General features: G+C 41.9%; 1 protein-coding gene across 8 annotated transcripts in view; it reads left to right on the forward strand.

Annotated features, from left to right (window-relative positions):
- TSPAN4 (tetraspanin 4) overlaps window positions 1-18,705 on the forward strand; it is a 937,220-nt gene that overhangs the window by 296,053 nt on the left and 622,462 nt on the right. Inside the window, exon 1 of one of the 8 annotated variants that reach the window (XM_061610071.1) lies at window positions 16,461-16,481. The exons of the other annotated variants lie outside the window; for them this stretch is intronic. The gene's annotated coding sequence lies outside the window, so the exon portion shown is untranslated. Of the gene's footprint in view, window positions 1-16,460; window positions 16,482-18,705 lie in introns of those variants that run through there. 8 annotated transcript variants of the gene reach the window in all.

An 18,705-nucleotide genomic window follows, 5' to 3' on the forward strand; every position in this document is an offset into this window, starting at 1 on the left:
TAGAACAAGTGAAGGTTTTCAAGTTCGTTGGAGTCCATTTAGTCAAACTTCTGTCTTGAAATCCATTTCCTTTCCGCTAAACTGAGAGTAATTCACTAATAGGCAAAAAACCTCACGGTTTACAGATATTTCTATCAAACTTTAAAAAGCAGGGAAATCGGGCAGTTATAGTGAATGCACCAGGGGAGCAGGAGACCTGACCTCCTCTTTGAGATATTGTACTGCCCTACAAATTTGTCGAAATGCAAACACAATTTGGGTTGGTCTTTCACAGTCCAATCCACTTGCTGTGTAGCTTGAAAGAATTTCATGATACACAGAAGAGGAGGAACTGGAGATATTTTATGCAGAAGTACAGGAAGAAGTTGATCACACACCCAAACAGGATGCTATGATAATCGTGGGGGACTGGAATGCAAAAGCAAGGAACAGAGAACAGGTAGAAATTATGGGAAAATGGGGGTTAGGAGATACAAATGAAGCAGGAGAGAAACATATTGAATTCTCTGAAGCCACTAATTTGTTTCTTGCAAACACATTTCTTGAGCAACCGAAAAGACGACTGTACACATGGACATTACCAAATGGGTAATATAGGAATCAAATTGATTATATAGTTGGAAACAGAAAATGGAGAAGTTCCATACTTTCTGCAAAAGCAATACCAGGAGCAGACTGTGGGAAAGAACATGAACTGGTAATACTGAAAATCAGAGTAAAGCTAAAGAAGAAGAACAAAGCAATCATAATGCGAAATACAATTTAAATAACATCCCAGAAGAATTTAAAGATCAAATGAGGAACAGATTTGAGGCTTTAAACCTAGCTGATAGAGAACCAGAAGAACTATGGAGTGAAGTCAGAGACTTTATCAGGGAAGAATGCAAAAAGACAATACCTCTAGTTAAAAAGAGAGAAAGACGTCAGTGGATGACTGACAAAACTCTTAAAATAGTTAGACAGAAGGAAAGCAAAAGCAAAAGGAGAGAGAAAATGGTTAGAACCATAAATGCGATAATACAGTGACTAGTATGTAGGGACTAAGAGAACTACTACAATAATTATTGTATAGAAATAGAAGAAGATAATAAAAAAGTAGAATGAGCCCTATTCCAAAACATTAGAGAAATCAAAGGAAAATTTACACCAAGAGTAGGGATGTTGAATAATCAACAGGGGAACACACTGACTGACCAAGATGAAATAAAAGGAAGATGGAAGCAATACACTGAAGAACTCTATAAAAGAGATGCAAGGATGACAGATTCATTCACGGAGAAGCCATATGAAGAAGAACCAGAAATTTTAGAATGTGAGGTGAAAGCTGCGCTTAAAATACTTGGAAGAAACAAATTACCAGGTATAGATGGCATACCAATAGAGTTGCTACAAGCTACTGAGACTGAATCTGTCCAAATTTTGACAAAAATTTGTCAACAAATGTGGAAAATAAAACATTGACCCACAGACTGGAAGTGCTCAATATACAGTAGGGCCCCGCTTCCCAGCTCTTCGCTTCCTTGCGTTCCGCTAATGCGGCGGCTTTCATTCCCCATTTTAAAGCCGATTTTGCAGCATTTTCATAGCATTTTCACGCGACATGCCCCATTATACTCAATGGGGTTCCGCTTTACGGCAATTTCCGCTTTACGGCAGGGGTCCGAAACAGAACCTGCCTTATTAGCGGGGCCTGCCTGTACATCCCAATTCCAAAGAAAGGGGATCCCAGGGAATGCAGTAATTATTGAACTATTGCCTTAATATCCCATGCAAGTAAAGTAATGCTCAAGATTCTACAACAAAGGCTCTTACCTTATATGGAGCGAGAAATGCGAGATGTGCAGGCTGGATTTAGAAAGGGAAGAGGTACCAGAGATCATATTGCAAACATACATTGAATAATGGAACGGACCAAGGAGTTTCAGAAGAACATCACCCTGTGTTTTACAGATTACAGCAAAGCCTTTGATTGTGTAGATTATGAAAAACTATGGAATGCTTTAAAAGAAATGGGGGTGCCACAGTATCTGATTGTCCTGATGCGCAACCTATACTCTGCACAAGAGTAATAATAATAATAATAATATTTAATTTGTGTGTCGCCTATCTGGCAGATTGCCACTCTAGGCGACGTACATTAAAATGGGATAAAATACAATAGTATCAAATGCAGTCACATTAATCTCAATAAATAAAATACTGGACAGTCATCAGTACATTTATAAAAACATTTACATATACAGCATATAACAGATGACAAAATCATGGAGATTAACCCATCCCAAAGATCTCAAAGGCCTGTTGAAATAGCCACGTCTTCAGGGCCTTGCGGAATACATCCAGGGAAGGGGCATGTCGGAGATCAAACGGGAGGGAGTTCCAGAGAGTGGGGGCCACCACAGAAAAAGCCCTCTCCCTAGTACCCACCAACCTAGCTGTTTTGGTTGGTGGGATTGAGAGAAGGCCTTGCGTGGCTGATCTGGTCGGGCGGCATAATTGGTGGCGGTGGAGGCGCTCTTTCAGGTAAACTGGGCCGAAACCATACAGGGTTTTAAAGGCTAATACCAACACCTTGAATCGGGCCCGGAAAACAACCGGCAGCCAGTGTCGATCAAATAACACCGGCATAATGTGATCACGGCGGCAGCTGTTGGTAAGTAAGCGTGCCGCTGCATTCTGTATAAGTTGCAATTTCCGGGTCGTTTTCAAGGGTAACCCCACGTAGAGCACATTACAGTAGTCCAATCGAGAGGTGACCAGGGCATGTATTACGAGTGGGAGCTGTTGAACAGGGAGGTAGGGTTGTAGCCTACGTATAAGGTGTAATTGATACCAGGCTGCCCGGCTCACGGCCGAAATCTGAGCCTCCATGGACAGCTTGGAATCAAGAATGACCCCAAGGCTACGGACCTGGTCCTGTAGGGGCAGCTTCATCCCGCCAAACACCAGGTCAACATCTCCCAACCTTCCCTTGTCTCCCACAAGTATTACCTCGGTCTTGTCAGGGTTCAGCTTCAGCCTGTTCCTGCCCATCCATCCACTCACGGATTCCAGGCACTTGGATACGGTCTCCACAGCCCTCTCCGGTGAAGATTTGAATGAGAGATAGAGCTGAGTGTCATCCGCATATTGGTGGCACTGCAGCCCAAATCTCCTGATGATCGCTCCCAGCGGCTTTACATAGATGTTAAATAGCATGGGAGAGAGGATAGAACCCTGTGGCACACCACAATTGAGAGGCCAAGGGTCTGAAACCTCATCACCCAATGCTACCTGTTGACGCCTATCGGAGAGAAAGGAATGGAACCACCGTAAAACCGTGCCTCCCAATCCCAAACTCTCCAGGCGATCTAAAAGGATACCGTGGTCGACGGTATCAAAAGCCACTGAGAGATCTAGGAGGACAAGGAAGGTGAATTCTCCCCTATCCAATGTCCTCCTCATATCATCTACCAGAGCGACCAAGGCTGTTTCAGTTCCATGTCCAGTCCTGAAACCCGATTGGTATGGATCTAGATAATCTGTTTCATCCAAGTGTGTCTGCAGCTGATTAGCCACCACTCGCTCAATGACCTTGCCCAAGAATGGTAGATTCGAAATTGGGTGAAAGTTGTTTAATATTTGGGGATCCAAGGAGGACTTCTTTAAGATGGGCTTTATAATAGCCTCCTTGAGGGCTAGTGGCATAACACCCTCTTGCAAGGATGCATTGACCATTGCCTTGATCCCCTCGCCCAATCTCTCTTTGCAGCTCATGAGGAGCCACAACGGGCAAGGCTAAAGTAGACAAGTGGTAGGCCTTACAGATGAGAGCACCTTGTCCACATCCTCAGAAGGAAGAGGCCGAAATCAATCCCATTTGACCGGTTTGCAACTGGCCAACTCTAGCTCACTCACTGTATCCACGGCACACGGAATCGAGCTCCTCAGGTGCTCGATTTTATCAGCAAAGTGCTTTGCCAAATTGTCACAGGAGGCCTTGGACTGTTCCAAGGGTTCCTGAGCAACTGGACCGACCAGGCTTCGGACCACCTGGAACAACGTCCTGGGACAGCACTCTACAAGAGGCTACTGTAAGGACAGAATATGGAGAAACTGATTGGTTCCCCATCGGAAAAGGTGTGAGACAGGGGTGTATTTTATCACCCTATTTATTTAATCTATACGCAGAACATACCATACAGAAAGCAGGATTGAACCAAGATGAAGGAGGTGTGAAAATTGGAGGGAGAAATATCAATAATTTAACATATGCAGATGATACCATACTACTAGCAGAAACCAGTAATGATTTGAAACGAATGCTGATGAAAGTTAAAGAGCAAAGCACAAAAGCAGGACTATAGCTGAACGTCAAAAAGACTAAAGTAATGACAACAGAATATTTATGTAACTTTACAGTTGACAATAGGGACATTGAACTTGTGAATGATTATCAATACCTCGGCACAGTCATTAACCAAAATGGAGACAACAGTCAAGAAATCAGAAGAAGGCTAGGACTGCAGAGGGCAGCTGTGAGAGAACTACAAAAGGTCCTCAGATGCAAAGTTGTATCACTGAACACCAAAGTCAGGATCATCAGACCATGGTATTCCCAATCTCTATGGATGTGAAAATTGAACAGTGAAAATAAATAAATAAATAAATAATAAAAAAGTGTATAAGAGAAAAATAAACTCATTTTGCAGATACCATAGACCATGAAAAAGACAAATAATTGGGTGTTAGAACAAATTAAACCAGCACTATCACTAGAAGATAAAATGATGAAACTGAGGTTATCATACTTTGAACACATCATGAGAAGACATGATTCATTAGAAAAGACAAAAATGCTGGGAAAAACAGAAGGGAATAGAAAAAGAGGAAGGCCAAAGAAGAGATGGATTGATTCCATAAAGGAAGCCACAGACCTGAACTTATATGATCTGAACAGGGTGGTTCATGACAGATGCTCTTGGAGGTCACTGATTCGTAGGGTCATAAGAACATAAGAACATAAGAAGAGCCTGCTGGATCAGGCCAGTGGCCCATCTAGTCCAGCATCCTGTTCTCACAGTGGCCAACCAGGTGCCTGGGGGAAGCCTGCAAGCAGGACCCGAGTGCAAGAACACTCTCCCCTCCTGAGGCTTCCGGCAACTGGTTTTCAGAAGCATGCTGCCTCTGACTAGGGTGGCAGAGCACAGCCATCATGGCTAGTAGCCATTGATAGCCCTGTCCTCCATGAATTTGTCTAATCTTCTTTTAAAGCCATCCAAGCTGGTGGCCATTACTGCATCTTGTGGGAGCAAATTCCATAGTTTAACTATGCGCTGAGTAAAGAAGTACTTCCTTTTGTCTGTCCTGAATCTTCCAACATTCAGCTTCTTTGAATGTCCACGAGTTCTAGTATTATGAGAGAGGGAGAAGAACTTTTCTCTATCCACTTTCTCAATGCCATGCATAATTTTATACACTTCTATCATGTCTCCTCTGACCCGCCTTTTCTCTAAACTAAAAAGCCCCAAATGCTGCAACCTTTCCTCGTAAGGGAGTCGCTCCATCCCCTTGATCATTCTGGTTGCCCTCTTCTGAACCTTTTCCAACTCTATAATATCCTTTTTGAGATGAGGCGACCAGAACTGTACACAGTATTCCAAATGCGGCCGCACCATAGATTTATACAATGGCATTATGATATCGGCTGTTTTATTTTCAATACCTTTCCTAATTATCGCTAGCATGGAATTTGCCTTTTTCACAGCTGCCGCACACTGGGTCGACATTTTCATCATGCTGTCCACCACAACCCCGAGGTCTCTCTCCTGGTCGGTCACTGCCAGTTCAGACCCCATGAGCGTATATGTGAAATTAAGATTTTTTGCTCCAATATGCATAATTTTACACTTGTTTATATTGAATTGCATTTGCCATTTTTCTGCCCATTCACTCAGTTTGGAGAGGTCTTTTTGGAGCTCTTCGCAATCCCTTTTTGTTTTAACAACCCTGAACAATTTAGTGTCATCAGCAAACTTGGCCACTTCACTGCTCACTCCTAATTCTAGGTCATTAATGAACAAGTTGAAAAGTACAGGTCCCAATACTGATCCTTGAGGGACTCCACTTTCTACAGCCCTCCATTGGGAGAACTGTCCGTTTATTCCTACTCTCTGCTTTCTGCTTCTTAACCAATTCCTTCTCCACAAGAGGACCTCTCCTCTTATTCCATGACTGCTAAGCTTCCTCAGAAGCCTTTGGTGAGGTACCTTGTCAAACGCTTTTTGAAAGTCTAAGTACACTATGTCCACTGGATCACCTCTATCTATATGCTTGTTGACACTCTCAAAGAATTCTAATAGGTTACTGAGACAGGACTTTCCCTTGCAGAAGCCATGCTGGCTCTGCTTCAGCAAGGCTTGTTCTTCTATGTGCTTCGTTAATCTAGCTTTAATCATACTTTCTACCAGTTTTCCAGGGACAGAAGTTAAGCTAACTGGCCTGTAATTTCCGGGATCCCCTCTGGATCCCTTTTTGAAGATTGGCGTTACATTTGCCACTTTCCAGTCCTCAGGCACGGAGGAGGACCCGAGGGACAAGTTACATATTTTAGTTAGCAGATCAGCAATTTCACCTTTGAGTTCTTTGAGAACTCTCGGGTGGATGCCATCCGGGCCCGGTGATTTGTCAGTTTTTATATTGTCCATTAAGCTTAGAACTTCCTCTCTCGTTACCACTATTTGTCTCAGTTCCTCAGAATCCCTTCCTGCAAATGTTAGTTCAGGTTCAGGGATCTGCCCTATATCTTCCACTGTGAAGACAGATGCAAAGAATTCATTTAGCTTCTCTGCAATCTCCTTATCGTTCTTTAGTACACCTTTGACTCCCTTATCATCCAAGGGTCCAATTGTCTCCCTAGATGGTCTCCTGCTTTGAATGTATTTATAGAATTTTTTGTTGTTGGTTTTTATGTTCTTAGCAATGTGCTCCTCAAATTCTTTTTTAGCATCCCTTATTGTCTTCTTGCATTTCTTTTGCCAGAGTTTGTCTTCTTTTTTATTTTCTTCATTTGGACAAGACTTCCATTTTTTGAAGGAAGACTTTTTGCCTCTAAGAGCTTCCTTGACTTTGCTCGTTAACCATGCTGGCATCTTCTTGGCCCTGGCGGTACCTTTTCTGATCTGCGGTATGCACTCCAGTTGAGCTTCTAATATAGTGTTTTTAAACAACTTCCAAGCATTTTCGAGTGATGTGACCCTCTGGACTTTGTTTTTCAGCTTTCTTTTTACCAATCCCCTCATTTTTGTGAAGTTTCCTCTTTTGAAGTCAAATGTGACCGTGTTGGATTTTCTTGGCAATTGGCCAGTTACATGTATGTTTAATTTAATAGCACTGTGGTCACTGCTCCCAATCGGTTCAACAACACTTACATCTCGCACCAGGTCCCAGTCCCCACTGAGGATTAAGTCCAGGGTTGCCGTCCCTCTGGTCGGTTCCATGACCAACTGATCTAGGGAATAGTCATTTAGAATATCTAGAAACTTTGCTTCTTTGTCATGACTGGAACACATATGCAGCCAGTCTATGTCCGGGTAGTTGAAGTCACCCATTACTACCACATTTCCTAGTTTGGATGCTTCCTCAATTTCATATCTCATCTCCAGGTCTCCCTGAGCATTTTGATCAGGGGGACGATAGATCGTTCCCAGTATTAAGTCCCTCCTGGGGCATGGTATCACCACCCACAACAATTCTGTGGAGGAGTCTGCCTCTTTTGGGGTTTCGAGCTTGCTGGATTCAATGCCTTCTTTCACGTATAGAGCGACTCCGCCACCAATACGTCCTTCCCTGTCCTTCCGATATAGTTTATATCCAGGGATAACCGTATCCCACTGGTTTTCTCCATTCCACCAGGTCTCCGTTATGCTCACTATATCAATGCTGTCCTCTAAGACCAAGCACTCCAGTTCTCCCATCTTGGTTCGCAGGCTCCTAGCATTAGCGTACAGGCACTTGTAAGCAGTGTCTCTCTTCAAGTGTCTTTGGCACTTGTGGTTAGGCCTGTGGTAATTTTGCTCTTCTGAATTTATATCCTGTGCCCCTGCTCTCACAATGCCTACTTCTAGGCCTACCCCTTTTAAAATTTCATCATTTCTTTGGTTTTTATCCCAGGGGGGAGGTTTATTCCGAACCGGACCTTTCTCAGCTCCTGTCGGGTTTCCCCCCTCAGTCAGTTTAAAAGCTGCTCTGCCACCTTTTTAATTTTAAGTGCCAGCAGTCTGGTTCCATTCTGGTTCAAGTGGAGCCCGTCCTTTTTGTACAGGCCTGGCTTGTCCCAAAATGTTCCCCAGTGCCTAACAAATCCAAACCCTTCCACCCGACACCATCGTCTCATCCATGCATTGAGACTGCGAAGCTGGGCCTGTCTGGCTGGTCCTGCGCGTGGAACCGGTAGCATTTCAGAGAAAGCCACCTTGGAGGTCCTGGCTTTCAGCATCCTACCTAGCAACCTAAATTTTGCTTCCAGGACCTCACGGCTGCATTTCCCCATGTCGTTGGTGCCAACGTGCACCACGACCACTGACTCCTTCCCAGCACTGTCTACCAAACTATCTAAACGACGGGCGATATCCGCAACCTTCACACCAGGCAGGCAAAACACCTTGCGGTCTACACGCCCATCACACACCCCACTGTCTATGTTCCTAATGATCGAATCACCCACTACAAGGATCCCTCCAGCCCCTGGAGATATATCCTCGGCACGAGAGGATAGCTGCTCATCCCCCAAGGAATGGGTCCCTTCTAAGGGATCGTTTCCCTCTTCCTCAGCTGGATGCTCTCCTTCCCCGAGACCATCGTTGTCCATGATAGCAGGAGAGCTATCATCGTTGGAGTGGGACACAGCTATAACGTCCCTGAAGGCCTCCTCCACACACCTCTCTGCCTCTCTCAGCTTTTCCAGGTCCGCCACCTTGGCCTCAAGGAAATGAAGTCGTTCCCGGAGAGCCAGGAGCTCATTGCACCGAGAGCACACCCACGACTTCTGTCCAACAGGCAGATAGTCATACATGCTGCAGGCGGTGCAAAACACTGGAAAGCCCCCACACCCCTGCTGGCTTCTTACCTGCATAGTTTTGTTTAAGGTTTATTACGTCAATGGGTTGGAGACTGCGGTTTAGTTGAGGTCAGGGAACAGATGGGCAGAGTGGGGGGCCCTGGCCTCCTCGCCCTGCTGCCGAACTCGCTCTGCTGCTTGGGTCGTCATAAGTCGTAATCGATTTAAAGGCCCATAGCACACACACACATGACTGAAGAAATTCACAGCACTATCATATCTGCTGCTTGGCAGATTACATCGTAATCCCTTCGATGAAATGTATGGGAAACCTCCCATCTTCAGATTATTGATCTATATCTAAATTCTCATAGGTAATTTTTCTGTAATGCCTAGATTTGGTTTACATATTCTCTGCAGTGTGGCCTTGACCGTTACTTACAAAGCTGACATAAGACAGGAAGATACTGACTTTTCAGCTTTGGGAGTACATCAGTGTGTTGTCCTTTCTTGTTCTCATTGATTGGAAGGATTTGTGCTGGGTGCAAGTTATGGTCAGCAGGATAATATAATGGGATTTGTGACAGAGAAATATGTCAGTTCAAGGGATTAGAAAGACAGACTGGGGAAAAAATCTAACTGTGATGACCTTGAGCCTTGAGCATAAAAAACAAATAATCTTAGGCTGCAATCCAATTCACACTTAACCTGGGAGTAAAGTTCCATTGAACCCAGTGGAGCCTAGTTCTAAATAGACATATATTGGATTGCAACCTTACTCTTCTTTGAGCAGTAGACTTTCAGAGCTGAAAAAAGATTTATTGGTAGAATAAATTTTCATTCAAAACAGCATTTAAAATTTTGCATCATGGAACCCCCCCTCCTGCAAAAATTACAAATGGAATATATACAGAATTTGAATTCTGTGACAAAGTCTGGGCCGCAAAGGCTGTTACTGTTGCCATCACTCCCCATGTTGCTCTTCTGAAGAGGATTTGGGTTCTGTGGAACTCCAAGCCATTTGAATTGACTTTTCATTAGGAAATTATTACTTTGGGTTTTTTTGTTTTGTTTTGGTGCTATGTTGTTGCTAGTGCTATTACTATCAATCTTCCTTGCTACCACTTTTTGAATCTTATGTATATCCTCACATTTTGCTACTGTTGTAGTCAATTTCAGATAAAGTTCCCCAGAGTGTTGCGCTCACCCTTCCCCCCACTGTGCAGGCATCTTTTGCATAAAGAAGATTATTGGCAGTAATTAAAATAAACCAGAAAATGCAGTGAATCAAAGCAGAGTTTCTGGCAGAAATTCAGGTGTTTTACATCTTAACAGAAGATAAGTGCGACAGTTTTATTGTAATGGTTGTGGCATTGCTTGTATATGTGACACTGCTGTGCACTGTGTCATGTGCTATAATGGTCTGTTCAAAGATTTAAGTGAACAGACCGTTCTTGATCCATCAGGATGAATTAACTAGATAAAGTGTAGAAAGCTGGCTAGTAAATTTGCTTAGCCAGGAAACTCCTAGATGTGAGTTTTTCAAACTGAGCGTGTTCCAACTTGTTTAGGCTAAATAGCTTTAGAGCTGATTTACACACTACCAGGAACCTCAAGTGGTGATATCTATTGCTGAACCCTGTCACTTCAGGCTGTGAACAGGATTACATGTTTGAATGCTTCCTCACAAAAAACCATCCCTGCACATAGCCTCCTCCTTGATGTGCTTTTGTTTCCCTTTGTTCAGGGAGGGAGGTTTTTTTATTTATTAAATAAAGACCATATAAGCATGTGATTCCCCTACTCAAAGTATAAATGATACAATCCAGGAAAAGCAGCAACATATCATTCAGCTGCATGTGTTGATTTGCCTCTTAGATTGTGGCAGAAAGCCATGCTCTCTCACAAATGGACCCATTTTGAGCACACGGGGCTGCTTTGTTTGCAGGCTGGTGGACAGAACAGCATACCAGCACAGAGAAAACAAAAAGGGGTTTCAGGGGAGTTGAAGAGTGCTCCAGAGTGCAGTGGTTTTGCCATCTATAATGAAGGAATTACAAGGTACTTGCCATGTATCTTTGTAGAATGCAGCTACATTAAAAGTGGATTCCTAAACCCATGTTTGTTTGCTGAACTACAGGAACATGGAGCCAAGAAAAGGAATTTTCAGGGGAGGAGCAGCAGGTATCGATGTTTCTTTCACCTGGTCTTCTCCCTCACCCCTCACCCCCACTGCCCAACAACCCTTGCTCCCAAACTATTTTTGCCTTCAGCCAAACTTATTTTAGTCTCAGAGCTTGGCTGGGAGAAAGGGGGGGAGGGGAAATGGTGTGAATGAAAGTTGAAGACCCCCACTCCTCCCATCACATCTCCTGTTGATCAGGCATACCTGTTGTTTTGGTGGGAAAGCTCCCATTCTCTCCAATGAAAGTCGCTTTTCCAATTTAAATCACAATTGGGAACACAACTGATAATTGCATGAATTGCATCTAGTTTGGCCTTTTGGAACTGGGAGCCCATGTTTGTTGATATAATGTGTAGTGTCAGTGCCTAAGATTTTTAGAAATGTGTAATTTACTTATTGATGATATAATTTCCAAGCCAGAGTGCCACATTATCTGCAAATCTCCATCCCCATTTGGCAAAACTGCAAGGGAGAGAGATTACAAGCTTGCTGAATATCAGAAAGTAAGATACACCAAGTTAAACACAGAATCCCAGCCCTGCCATATAATTTTGTTCCTGGCACTTAATAATTCTTCACCATTTACATCTGCATTATTATCAAAAACATGGATTTTTTTCCCTGAAAGCATCTCATTGTTTCTCCTCATAAGCAGAATGTGATGTGATACATATGCTCATTAGCATTTTTATATCCCATCCATGGGAACTGAGTTTGCACCTTTCTTAACAGGATGCCCCTGTCCTTTTAACTAGGGTTGGCATACAGCCCGGAGAGCTGAATTTTGTCTGTATTCTAGGCATGCCACCTGGTGCATTTTTAGACCTCCCTTCTGTATTGGAAGCTGAAGGACAGACACAAGAAAGTACTTTGTCACACAACACAAAGTTAAACTGCGGAGTTTGTTCCCAGAAGGTGTACTGTTGGCTGCCAACTTGCATGGCTTTAGGAGATCAAACAAATTCGTGGAGGATAAGGCTATCAATAGCTACTAACCATGATGGCTATGTTCTACCTCCACTGTCAGAGACAGTAGGCCTCTGAATGCCAGTTGCTGGGGAGTACAAGTATGGAAAGTTGCTATTGCATCCAGGTCCTGCTTGTGGGTTTCCCATAGGCATCTGACTGGCCGCTGTGAAAACAGTGTGCTGGATTAGATGGGCATGTGGCCTGATCCCTCAGGGGTCTCCTTATATTTTTATTCCAACCAAACGGACAGGTTACCTATTCCTCATAAAGGCAGAATGCAAGCTGTTTTAACTTCCTTGAATGGCTGAACATTAGAAGTCATCACCACAGGTGAGCCAATCAGTGTAAGGAGCTTCGTTGCCACAAACACGATCCAATAATGATAGTTGCTCCAAACTTGGGTAGGCAGAGAAAGCCTACTGCAGAAAAAACTAGCAGTGAGAGACCTATGCATGCTGATATATTACAATTATATTGTGTAATTAGATCTATATTGCGGTTTTCCATTTAGTTTCTAAATTTTGAAAGAAAGAAATTCTCAGTCACACTATTCCATAATATTGGGAGCTAGTTTCTTGACATTGCAATAGTAAGCATACTAACTTAGAAATGAATCTAATTGAGATGAATGGAGCTGCCAAGTATGTATGATTAGTACTGAAGTCTTAAATATGTTGATTCAACTCCCAACACTATAGTTATTGTGACAAGGGTTTCCCTTTATACTTGGAACTTCTGCCTCTACTCTTTAATGGCATGAACCATTCCACTGCTCCTTCCCCACCTTTTTGTGGTATTTATGAGGAACAGATGGAAAAACAATGGGTAGAAAATGCTCAGGTAATGACTTTGATTTACATCATTAGAAAACAAGTGGCATAAATGGATTTTGGGACCTGGAATATGACACGTTTGCATTTCACAGTGGCCCAATATACACAAATTTAGCAGGTGATGTTTTTCTTCCCTGATATATAGAGATAAATGGTAGAAAAAGTTTTATAGCTGCATTTTTGTGCACCCAGCTGCTCTTAAAGACACTGAAGAAGGGACAGTAAAAAAATGGCAACGCTGTCTAGACCTGCAGAGTGGACACCCTACCAATAATAAAGCTTGGGGTGAACTGAAGAGAGAGCAGTTTAGAAGAAAATATGTTCAGCCATTTTTAGCACATCCTGCAAAGAATCTATTGTTAAAGTTTTCCTTGTTTATAGAAACTTCAGTAATTAATAATGTTTTGGCAGTTTGGTGGAGATTATGCTTCTAATAGCTTTGTTTACACTTGCAATCTTTCCCTCAAGGGCGGGATATCTCTTGTTCATCCTCTTTTCTACCTTAGACAAATGTCAGTTTCAGTTACAGTGGCATTTGCTTCATTCCTGTAGCAGTGCAGCACAGTCCTATGCAAGTTGAACAATGGGGGTAAGTCCACACATACAACTCATTCCAGAGGTCTAATCTGGCTATTTAATATGTTTCATATTTATAATATTTTATTACTTTAAATAAAATCAATAAAGGTTATTATCTCACCTTTTCTAGGGAGAATGAAAACTCTTTAAAGAAGCAAATTGTATTCTCTAGAGCAGCCTTTCCCAACCAGTGTGCCTCCAGATGTTGTTGGAACACAACTCCCATCAGCCTCAGCCAGCATTGCCAATGGCTGAGGCTGATGGGAGTTGTGGTCCAACAACATCTGGAGGCACACCAGTTGGGAAAGGCTGCTCTAGAGACTGTATGTGAATGGAAACATAAAATCACATGTGTTATCTGTTGTGTAAATACTATTTTCTTTCAAACATTCTTGGCTGAGAAGTTTATAAAATATAACCATACCATTACAAATGGATTAAACTATCTCAGCTTATTTCCTGGGCCATTTGAGTTGTTCTTAAGCTTCCATATTTTGCCCATATTTTGGCACTGGTAGCATTGTGGGTCTCATGATGGGCAACTTCAAAGCCCTTGTTCTCCCTTTCAGATACAGGACTGTCCTCTGTAAAGGCCACGCTTGACTTGAATATTTGTAAGTAATATTACAAAATGCCTTAAGTGCATTCCTCCTTCAAAAGGAAACCTATTCCAGTTAAAGGCTGCCATGGATCTTTTAATTGCTTCAGAAAGTGGGAAGAACATTTTCCCCTCCTTCTCCCCCCCTTTTCACCATGGTTAGGTACATTCACATTTTTGTCTAAGCTATAGAAGAAAAAATGAGTGTTGCTGAACACATTTCTAAAGCAGGTAGCAAGGCAAATATATCAGCACTAGATAGACACAACTGTTTAAGTGCAGAAACAAGCTGTGAACCAAATTTATGCCTGTGGCATGACAAATGAAAGGAGAAAAGGTGCCACTCAGTAGCTCCCCGGGCTCTTCATAAATTTCAAAGTGGTGTCTTTCTTTTTTTAGTAGCCTGTAAAATGCAGCTGTGGTACCATTAGATGTGCTGGTGAAGGTGATAGGAAATGAGAGAAGACATTTTTTGGCCCCAAATGCTTAATGATTTGTCAGTCAATTAACCAGAGGTCAGATCTATCTTCCGGCTGTTAGTATTACACTCCAGCAGGCTGTGTTATCAAATTCTTCTGGTTTGTGTCTTAGAAGAGGCAGATATTATGAATCCTTTTTGTGTGTGAATTATGCCACATTTTGAATTTTGAACGTACACGTTCCATCTATGTAGAATGACACTTTGGCACATTGCTCATTCAAAAAAGGGGTGGTGGTAGGGAGAAGGTATAATTGATGCATCTTTCTTAAATGTTCTAATTGGAAAGTGTCTCTGGGGATGTTTTTTTTTAAGGAGCAGGTTTAGTGTTGCAGCACTAAACATAACCAGTGATCGCCCAGCTAGTGAGGCATGACAAGTGTTTATTTTGCTAATCATAATAGCCTCTCTGCCATGATCTGCTCTTTGCATTGATTGTTTTCCCATTTTCTACCTGTTCATTCTCCCACTACTGTCATACACATTGAGAATCCTGCTTGCTTGCGGGATACAGAAGAGAAGGGCAGCCAAGCAGACTATACTGACTTTTTTGTGGTTCTGGAGTCCTTAAAGCTACAGGCATAATAACTAGCCTTAGAGTTGGGAATTTTACCCTTGACTTGACTCTTAACACCATTAGCTCTACAAAGATGAGTTTTAAGGAAGAGGTTTAGTTCGAGTTTACAAAACTTGTGGCCCACCAAGCTAAAGGCTTGAGTGCTTTTTTACTACAAAATTTGGAGTGTCTTGGTTTATCTTGCATTCTGATTGACCGAAAGTTCATTGAGTACATAATTAACCTGTGAAATTAATTGCCACAATACGTGGTGTTGGCCTCTTGTTTCTGTCCATCCCAAATCTTCTCCTTGGCCTTTCTAATGCTGCAAGAGGTTTATGCTGTGCATAATTAACCCACAAAATTCAGCTCCAAACTGTGGTTCATTATCCTGGTTTGTTCTAATAAAACATAATTAAAACTAGCCACAGTTCCTGTTTGGGCATAATAACATGCCTTGGTTAGCTGAAAATTGATGGAAAGGCTTCCAGTCTCTTCATTGTAGTCTGGGCAGGCCCTAGGATAAATAGCGCCCTAGGCAAAGAATGCATTTGGATATTTTTTTATCTTAAAAGAAAAGAGAAAAATTTGGGCTCCTGCTGGGAGGAAGGGTGGGATGTAAATCTAATAAATAAATAATAAAAAGTTATCCAGCTGACCTCTTACAGCTTATGGCTTTATTTTATTATTATTTATATAATGTTTATAGTATTTGAAGTGCTAAGTGCTCAGTAACATTGCCTCAAAGTAAAGCTGTGTTCCAATGATTTTTACCTAGTGCAAATAATATCAAAGTGGAAATTGGAAAAAAAACCTACTTTAAAGCTAACTGAAGGAAGATCATTTTTGTAGTTAGCACCCAAACCACCTTGAAAAAAAGGTTACAGATACTTGCTTTTTGCCACCCCAGCTCACTGCAGACAGTACAGTAAAAAACAACCCAGCTATTTGGAGTCCCCCTTAGCTCGGTGCCCTGGGCGACTGCCCAGCTCAACCATCCCTAAGCCTGACCCTACTTGTAGCCTGCTTGGTAGAGATTGGAGGAGGAGAGTGGAGGTGGGAGCAGACTAATACGTTCTTAGTGTTGTGTCCAAAGATGTTCAAGGGCAGCCCAAAGTGACCTGCTTATAGACAGCAAGCTACAGGATGGCAGCAGCTTGGAAAAAAAACACCATGAGGAATCTTTAAACCGATTGTGGAAAAGCCTTTACAATCCACTTCCTGACCTTCAATCTGTTTCTCATCTGTGAGTTTCCTTTACCAAATATCCCTGTTGACACTTCCTATCATGTCATGTTTATCCACCTTTAAACAATCTGTTCTTAACTGCAGTCTGCCTTAATTTGCCTAGCAATGAAATAACTTGTATTATCGAAGGTCATCTTTGGGAGGTCCCCCACAACATGATTTATTGTATTACAGTCATTTACCACAATAACACCCTTGTCTTTTTTGATATTTCTGTGTGGGTGTTCATGTACAAAATGTATTGAGACATGGGAGGTGTTTTGCCACCATTTCATCAAACTCATTTAATGTAATTGCCACAGTCTTCTTAAATCCAAGCCCATCTGAGTTAATCTCTGAAGGTGAAAACTTTGCTGTTTGGGGTAGAGATTTTATGTTTAGACTCTTAATAGTTTTGTAATGAGGTTTTGAAAAATTTATCAGACAATTGATCAAGTTACAACTCAAAATGTTCCTAGTAAGATATATGGGTGAACCACAATCACTACTAATTACATTATGTCTTCCATTAAACTGGATGTAATTAATGCTACTTTGGAAATTGCTACAGAGAGGAAAGTCTGCAGTTTAATATGTTGTGGAGCATGAATTCAACTTTCAGTGTGATTGTTGGATGGGAATTTAAGAAGTGTTAAGTTTTCTATCAAGCTTCTAACTTTAGAATTCAGAGCAAAGGGCTTTACTCTAACGGTTTGTATTGTGAACAGAATAAGAATATCATGAGTTGCATTCAGACATCATGCTAAATAGTGAGAATGAGTCACAGCGAGCCTTGGTTCATGCATTCTCCCCTCTTCTCTTCCAGCATAGCTGTAAGTGTGGTGTAATGTCTTTTTAAGATCCATGAATTGCTTGCTAAGCACAGGTGAGAAGTATTCAATCAGCCAAGTGCTTTGTCTGGCATTCCTTATTTAAATATATGTTTTTGAGCTTTTCATAAAACCTGTTTCCCGTATCTGAGACTGGAGTGTTTCCTTTTGGAGTTTGCCATACAGGACCTTGATAGCCAGGCATTACATGGTGTCAGAAGTCAAATTGGATTTTTTCTCCTTTTTTGCAATTGAGGGTTTGTTGGTGTGTTCTTGCACACATTTATCAGCTTAAGTAGCTGTAAACATGGACTCATTTCGGCCTCCACCACCACTTGCTTTGCAAGATAATTTGGCTGAGAACTGGAAATGCTGGGAGCAAGCTTTTCAGCTATATCTTACTGCTGCTGGAGTTGATAATGTCCCTTAGAAAAGGCAAGTAGCTATTTTGTTGCACTGTGTTGGAGAGAAGCACTGGCAGTTTATAATACTTTTGCTTTTTCTGAAGAGGGCCCAAAAGATATAGCGGAACTTCTTGAACAATTTAGGATATATTGCACTCCTTGTAAGAATGTGGTATTCAAACAATATTCTTTCTGGAATCATTCAAAGACACATGGAGAAACCAGTGAACAGTTTGTTACTGAACTTAAACTTAAAGCTAGTAACTGTGAATTTGGTTCAGCATTTAATGATATGGTAAGGGATAAGATCGTGTTTCGTGTGAAGGAGGAGAAATTAAAGGAAAGATTGCTGAGGGACCCTGATCTTACTCTGGAGAAAGCAATTGAAATATGTCGTGTAGAAGAATTAACAAGAGCTCAACTACAGACTATGTCAACTTCCTCAACGTATGGCAAGGAGTTGTATGCAGTACATGTAACTGATTAAGGTTGTGAGGGGATTCCAGTACAGGCCCTTGGACCTGAGAGGTCACAATATAAATGCAGATACGAACAAACTAAAAGTAATAAGTGTTCTTGTTGTGGTACAGTGTACAAGCCTCGAAATTGTCCAGCATTCGGAAAGATTTGTCATAAATGTGGCATGAAAAATCATTATGCCAGAGTATGTTAAGTAAAATCATAAAGTTTCAACAAAGAACAACAGGGATATAAAATCCATGAGCTTGATTTAAATAGTTTGTTTATAGGAGAATTAGCTCATGAGACCACTGGTGTAGTTGCAAGCCAAGTGGGTGGATGGTATGTTGATATAATTCTGCGAGGACTTTCAGTAAAATTTAAACTGGATACAGGAGCTGAGGTGAATGTTTTGCCACTGCATATATTTTGTGAGTTACCAGTCAAGAAAGTGCTAACTAAAAGTGATATAAGTCTTGTGGCTTATGGTGGAGCGCATATAAAGCCTTTGGGAGCTATTGTCCTTGATTGTCATACCCCAAGAGGAGCA

Source organism: Rhineura floridana, chromosome 2, assembly GCF_030035675.1.
Source record: "Rhineura floridana isolate rRhiFlo1 chromosome 2, rRhiFlo1.hap2, whole genome shotgun sequence".
NCBI lineage: Eukaryota > Metazoa > Chordata > Lepidosauria > Squamata > Rhineuridae > Rhineura > Rhineura floridana.